This window comes from Mustelus asterias, chromosome 17, assembly GCF_964213995.1.
Source record: "Mustelus asterias chromosome 17, sMusAst1.hap1.1, whole genome shotgun sequence".
Lineage (NCBI taxonomy): Eukaryota > Metazoa > Chordata > Chondrichthyes > Carcharhiniformes > Triakidae > Mustelus > Mustelus asterias.
The window spans coordinates 10,662,991-10,670,559 of NC_135817.1; the positions used below are offsets into that span (position 1 = coordinate 10,662,991).

General features: G+C 44.2%; 1 long non-coding RNA gene across 1 annotated transcript; it reads left to right on the forward strand.

Annotated features, from left to right (window-relative positions):
- The first annotated feature begins 102 nt into the window (after positions 1 to 102).
- LOC144506320 (uncharacterized) lies at positions 103 to 6,357 on the forward strand. The gene is made up of 2 exons (XR_013499886.1): positions 103 to 226; positions 1,779 to 6,357. It is a non-coding gene; the product is annotated as an uncharacterized LOC144506320 (long non-coding RNA).
- Positions 6,358 to 7,569: the final 1,212 nt, after the last annotated feature.

Consider the following 7,569-nt stretch of genomic DNA (forward strand, 5'->3'; position numbering starts at 1 on the left):
TTGCGGCCCGCCGCCGCCGCGGACGGCGAGGGAGCCGGGGCCGCCAGCTTGAGGGGGAGGGGGGGGGGGGCGAGTCCTACCGTCTGCTCGTGGGGGAGGGGTGGCGAGTCCAACTGTCAGCCGGGGGGGGGGGAGGATCAAATCGGAGCCATCACCGTCGGCGAGCAATCGGAAGTGACGTGCAGCTAGAGGACCGGAAGTGACAACAGTTCTGCCGGAAGTTGCTGTGAGTCTCTAGCCAGGTAGCCCTGTTGTGGAGATGCCAGTGTTGGACTGGGGTAAACACAGTAAGGGGTCTAACAACACCAGGTTAAAGTCCAACAGGTTTATTTGGTAGCACAAGCCACTAGCTTTCAGAGCGCTCGCCGCCCCTTCGTCAGGTGAGTGGGACTTCTGTCCACAAACATGGCATATAAAGACACAAACTCAATTTACAAAATTAATGGTCATCATCTCACGTGAGAACACCATCCACCAGGTACATGCTACATACACTTGCAACTCGGCCAACGTTGTCTACCTGATACGCTACAGGAAAGGATGTCCCGAGGCGTGGTACATTGGGGAGACCATGCAGACGCTACAACAAAGGATGAATGAACACCGACTATCACCAGGCAAGAGTGTTCTCTTCCTGTTGGGGAACACTTCAGCGGTCACGGGCATTCGGCCTCTGATATTCGGGTAAGCATTCTCGAAGGCAGCCTTCACGATACACGACAACGTAGAGTCGCTGAGCAGAGACTGATAGCCAAGTTCTGCACACATGAGGACGGCCTCAACCGGGATCTTGGGTTCATGTCACGCTATCTGTAACCCCCACGTCGTGCCTGGGCTTGCAAAATCTCACTAACTGTCCTGGCTGGAGACAATGCACATCTCTTTAACCTGTGCTTAACCCTCTCTCCACTCACATTGTCTGTACCTTTAAGACTTGATTACCTGTAAAGACTCGCATTCCAACCATTATTTTGTAAATTGAGTTTGTGTCTTTATATGCCCTGTTTGCGAACAGAACTCCCACTCACCTGATGAAGGGGCAGCGCTCCAATAGCTAGTGGCTTGTGCTACCAAATAAACCTGTTGGACTTTAACCTGGTGTTGAGAGATGTCTTACAGGTAGCCCTGGCCTGGGGTGGGGGAGGGTGGTTTCTATATTTTGAGTACAATACAAGCTGTAAATCTCTCACACACACAGTTATGAGAACAGAGAGTTGTACAGTGCATTGGTTAGACCACAACTGGAGACTGTGTGCAGTTCTGGACGCCTCACTATAGGAAGGAGAGGATGCGGAGGAGAGTCACCTTTCATCTGCGGAAAGCGGAACCCAGGCCTTCCTGTCGCTTGCCATTTCATCACACCCCACCCTGATCTCCTGTCCACATATCCATCCTTGGCCTTTTGCAATGTTCCATTGAAGCCCAGTGTAAACTGGAGGAGGAGCACCTCATCTGATTAGGCATTTTACAGCCTTCCGGACTGAATATTGAGTTCAACAACTTCAGAGCATGAACTTTCTCCTCCACTCCATCTCTCTTTATTTTATTTCTTTTCATCTTATCCATTTTTATTATTCTATATTCTTATTTTCATTTTTCCACTTCCAAAATCTCGCTTTCCATCTTGTTTCACCCCCTCCTCCCACCCCACTAAGGCCATCTGCCGCATTTTTTTGTTCTACTGTTTACACTTTCTGATCTCTTAATGGATGCTCTTAGCACCATTCCTACCTTTATCATCACTATTTACATTCTCTTTGTCTTTTTGTCTATGCCAGTGGTTCCCAAAGGGTGAGGCACGCCACACTGGTGCGGCGAGAGACGATAGCAAGTGTGGCGGGAAGATTCAAGGACAATCAAAGAAACATTTAAACATGGATAGATATTTTTCCAAAGTGAGAGCAAGAGCATCAAGTGATGCTGAGGACGATCCGAGTCCACGTTGTGATCCAGAATCGCCGTTCGAACAGAGTGCTGAAGAAGAGTCGTTTAATTCTACACCAGTAGCAGGCCCAAGCAAACCTCCAAAAAAGAAAGTTTGTCGACAATATATGGATAGCTATCTGAGTCTCGGTTTCACATGGACTGGAGATGAAAACGTACCTCGGCCTATGTGTTTGATCTGCGGTGAGAAGCTTTCCAATTCCAATATGGTCCCAAGCAGGATGAAAAGACATCTGTTGTCAGAGCATGGAAATCTGGCAAACAAGGATGTTCAATATTTTGACAGGCTTTTGGAACAGCAGAAATGCCAACGATCATATTTCAAAAAACAAATGACAGTCTCAGATGAGATGCAGATTGTATCTTACCAAGTGGCTGAATTGATTGCTCAACAGACAAAACCACATACAATAGCTGAAACATTGATTCAGCCTGCCTGCAGCTTGATTGTGAAGACTTTGGTGGTGATGATGAGCGAGAAGTTATAGAAATTCCTTTGTCTGATAATACAATTCGCAGAAGAATAGTTGATATTCCAAAGATGTGTGGGTTGGGTCGCAACAGACACCTCCACCAATGACAATGACTGGTGTGCTAAGCTGGCATATTTGGCCGATATCTTTTCCCAGTTGGATGTGCTCAATGCCAGTTTGCAAGGCCGCGATGACAATATCCTCACAACTACAGACAAACTAACTGCATTAAAAAAAAGCTTCAGCTCTGGCTCGGAAGAGCGATGCAACATAACCTCAATGTTCCCACTGGTAAAAAGTTTTAAGATGTGCAATGAATTGTACGGCCTCATACAGGAACATCTTGCAACACTGGTAGAAAAGATTGATCATTACTTCCCATCGTTGGTCTACAGAAAAATTTGACTGGGTTAGAGACCCCTTTGCGAATTCCAGCTGTTCAGGTCTGACATTGGATGAGGAGGAGGAAATGGCCTGCATTTCGAGTGATCGCACCTTGAAAATGAAACACGGGAGTATGCCACTGGACTCTTTTTGGATATACAACCAGAAACAGTATCCACGCATCTCTTCAAGAGCATTAGCTATTCTTCTACAGTTCTCCACGACATATTGTTGTGAACAGGGATTTTCAGCTCTGACAAATATCAAAGACCAGAAAAGAGAAAGGCTTCTTTGTGTTGATGAGGAGATGAGAGTTTGGATAGGCTCGGTTTGTATTCTTTGGAGCAGAGAAGGCTGAGTGCGGTGGGGGGGGACCTGATTGAGGTGCGTGATGTAAGATTATGAGTGGCCTGGACAGGGTGGATAGCTGTTCCCCTTAGTTGAAGGATCAATAATGAGGTGCATAATTTTAAGGTGAGAGGCAGGAGGTTTAGAAGGGATCTGAGGAAAAATGTTTTCACCCAGAGGATGGTGGGAATCTGGAATGCACTGCTTAGGAGGGTAGCAGAGACAGGAAACCGCACAACCTTTAAAAAGTACGTGGATGAGCACTTCAAATGTCATAACATTCGAGGTTATGGACCAAGTGCTGGAAAGTGGGATGACTGTAGATTTAGTGTAGTTTTGTTGGTGCAGATTTGATGGGCTAAGGGCCTCTCTGTACTGTATGACTGTCACACACCTTATCGTAAATGTCTGAGAGTGTCACAGAGGCAGATTCAATCGAGACATTTAAAGATGATTAATTGAAAAGAAACAGGGTTACAGGGAGAAGGCAAGAAAATGGCACCAGGTGAATTGCTCATTTTGTGTGCTAGTGCAGACACAATGAGTCTCCTCTGCTGTAATAATTCTGTGGTTTGAAGGGGTTCAGGTGACATTTCTCAGGGTTTCAATTAAATAAGGAGGCACAGAGATGGCGTCCCCACCTCTGAACCAGAAGTTCCATGATCAAGTCCAACACCAGAGCTTGTCGGCCACGGGACGAGCATTTATGATGTGGTTCAACAGGCTGATAATCAGCTCGGAAATCCTTCCATCTCTTCCCACTATTCCCCAAAGGGAAAGAAAGTGTGAAGATGTGCAAAAAAAATCAATCATGATTGGACCAGGAAATAATGGGAGTTTGACTGGAGTTATGAGTGGTTTCAAAATGAAGAAAATAAAAGGATCAATTAAGCATGAGTAACAACAGTTTTATAATAAATTAGACTCTACCCCCAGTAAATGTTGATGAAGTCAGTAACAGACTTCAGGTGAATAGCTGTATTCCAGAATGAACGGCAGAACACAGAAGAAACAAACAGGACAAATGGGAAAAGGCAAGGCCCTTGCACTAGGTGAATTCGTCTTGCAGAGAACCAGCACAGACACAATGGGCCAAATGGCCTGTTCTATAACCGTCCTATGATTCTATAAGATAAAAGCAAAAAAAACTGCAGATGCTGGAGATCTGGAAAAAAAATCAGCAGATCTGACAGCATCCAAAGTTGGGAAGAAAAGTCATTGCTCTCTTCAGCTCTAAAGATAGGTTATATTGGACTTGAAATGTTAACTCTCTGTCTCTACACATGGTGCCTGTCCTGAGTTTTCCCAGTATTCTATTTCTCTTTCCCTTCTTCCTGCACACCATGAATACATTATAAAGAAAATTCAAAATAATTATTTCCATTATTATAGTTAATACAATTCAGCAATACTGTTAAATACAACATTTATAATATGTTATGGATTATATGTTGCTAGCATATCCGAATTAATTTCAGTTTATTTATTTAGTTTCTTTAGTTAGTACAATTTTCAGATGGATTGTAAGGAACTCCAGTTGAAAGACACTACCATCCTGGAGTTAGCTACCTTTTTCTTTGCATGATGCTGTAACATACATTCAGAACCTCCACAATCAGTGTGGGGGGGCAGGGCGGGGGGATTGTGGCGTAATGGTAGTTCTTGGGTGAGTAATCCAGAGATCCAAGGGGACTGGATTCAAATCTCACCACAGCTGCTGGTGGAATTAAAATATGATTATTAAAATTAGGATATAAAGCTAGTCTCAGGAATGGTGATAAACTACCATCGGTTATCATTAAAACCCATCTGGTTCACTGGTGTCCTTTAAGGAAGGAAATCTGCCATCCTTACCTGGTCTGGCCTACATGTGACATCAAATCCACAGCAGTGTGGTTAGCTCTTAATTGTCCTCTGAAAATGGCCACTCAGTTGGAACCATAGAATCCCTACAGTGAAGAAGGAGGCCATTCAGCCCATTGAGTCTGCACCGACCCCCGTAACCCTGCGCATTTACCATGTCCAATCCATCTAACCTACACATCTTTGGAATGTGGGAGGAAACCGGTGCACCCGGAGGAAACCCACACAGACACGGGGAGAATGTGCAGACCCCGCACAGACAGTGATCTGAGGCTGGAATTTAACCTACATCCCAGGTGCTGTGAGGCCACTGCCACCATGCTGCCAATTCACGGGTAGTTAGGGATGGGCATCAAATTCTGGCTTTGTCAGTGATACCCGCTTCCCATGTTCATGAAAGAGAAAGCATTTTCAGGGGCCAGCTGAGTATCACCCGATTAGCTGCACTAATGCTAAGGGCTTCAGTTTGGAAATAGATGCAGCAACCAAACTGATGTGGCAAGCACAGGTCCTGCCCAGTTGCTCAAACTGATAGGATAATGAATGTCTACCACAGGGTGACATCAACTGCATCATTAAGGTTCCCAACTCTGGTTGAACAGATGGGGCCTGAACATCAGGCCTGATCACATGACATGTTTGAACAGTTGTACAGTGTTGCTGCCTTAGCCTTTATAAAAGTGGTTGGATCCCCTGTATTTGCTCATGGTTTTAAGGCAGCAGTTCTCAAAACATTGGTGCTGCTGACAAGGCTGGGCCAATAAGTTGGGCTATCCCCCTATGTCCAGAAAATAAGTTGAAGAAAACGTTTCTATGAAATAAGAAGCTGAAATATTTGCCTGCTGAATGAAATAGGTATAAAATCAGACCACAAAAATGTTTCCATGAAGTATTTTGTTTGAAGTGTTTTTTATTTTCAACAAATTTAATTCAACACTTCACTTAATAACCTCCTTTCACACAATTGTTTTAATTAACAATTTTAATCCCACAAATATGAAGCACATATACCTAAATTCACTCAAAACAAATTGTACTCAAAAGTTTATTTATTTTCACAATGGATTTATCTTCATCTACTTGGCTTGACTCATTAAATTTAAAATGCGATTTCTAATTTTTATTCTCTACATCCTCAAAGTTCTCAAGGTCAAAATCTACCTCTTGATGTTTGTTAATATTTCATTAGAGATGTCAAAAGACAACATCTGTACCAGCATTTTGTAAATTTTCACTGTCATTACCTGCATCTTCAAGGTTTGTTGAAATTATGTATTTCAAGGGAGATCACATTCAAAGTTCTTCCTTCTTGAGCAAAAATAAAGAGATTTCTTGGTGAACCGACTCAGCTGTTAGTGTTTTGATTTTGTTCTTCTGATCAGATGAATCTTCTGTGGGTCAGGTGGCTCACAAAAGGGTGGCAGTCGTTCTTCACTATTTGAGCAACATTTTTTTTCCACTTGCAGTACAATACTCACAAACCTCAGTAAAGGGTGGCACAGTGGTTAGCACTGCTGCCTCACAGTGCCAGGGACCCGGGTTCAATTCCATAAGACCATAAGACCATAAGACATAGGAGCGGAAGTAAGGCCATTCGGCCCATCGAGTCCACTCCACCATTCAATCATGGTTGATTTCAACTCCATTTACCCGCTCTCTCCCCATAGCCCTTAATTCCTCGAGAAATCAAGAATTTATCAATTTCTGTCTTGAAGACGCTCAACGTCTCGGCCTCCACAGCCCTCTGTGGCAATGAATTCCACAGACCCACCACTCTCTGGCTGAAGAAATTTCTCCTCATCTCTGTTCTAAAGTGACTCCCTTTTATTCTAAGGCTGTGCCCCCGCGTCCTAGTCTCCCCTGTTAATGGAAACAAAAGCTAAATCTCACCATCAGCCGTGGTGGGATTTGAACCTGGGTCCCCAGAGCATTACCCTGGGTCTCTGGACAGCGGCCGTACCACTACACCACTGCTTTCCGGTCTCGGGTCACTGTCTGTGCGGAGTCTGCACATTCTCCCCGTGTCTGCGCGGCTTCCTCCGGGTGCTCCGGTTTCCTCTCACAGTCCGAAAGACATGCTGGTTAGGTGCATTGGCCATTCTAAATTCTTCCTCAGTGTACCCAAACAGGCACCGGAGTGTGGCGACTAGGATTTTCACAGTAAATTCATTGCATAGTTAATGTAAACCTACTTGTGATAATAAATAAATTAAACATCATATTCTGCGTCTGTCTCAATTATGATGAGGATCGCAGATTAAAGTTCCTCAAAGAGGCTTGGTTCCTTTACCTGCAGCACGGTATGTTCCTGCATTCTGTTGCTCTCTGTCAAAAGTCTCGCTCTGGGTTCCACATCTTCCCATTCTCTAATTGCTACCTGGTGCTTTCTGTCACCATTTTGGGCTAGCCTCTTCATTGATGCTGTAATACTGTGGAATATCTCAGAACCTATCTTACATGAGACAAAAAGAAGAAAGAAATGAATCAAATATGAAAGGCAGTTAGGGATTTATGACACAAATTTGTTGCATCTATTTTGGAGTGCATGGCTTGTGTT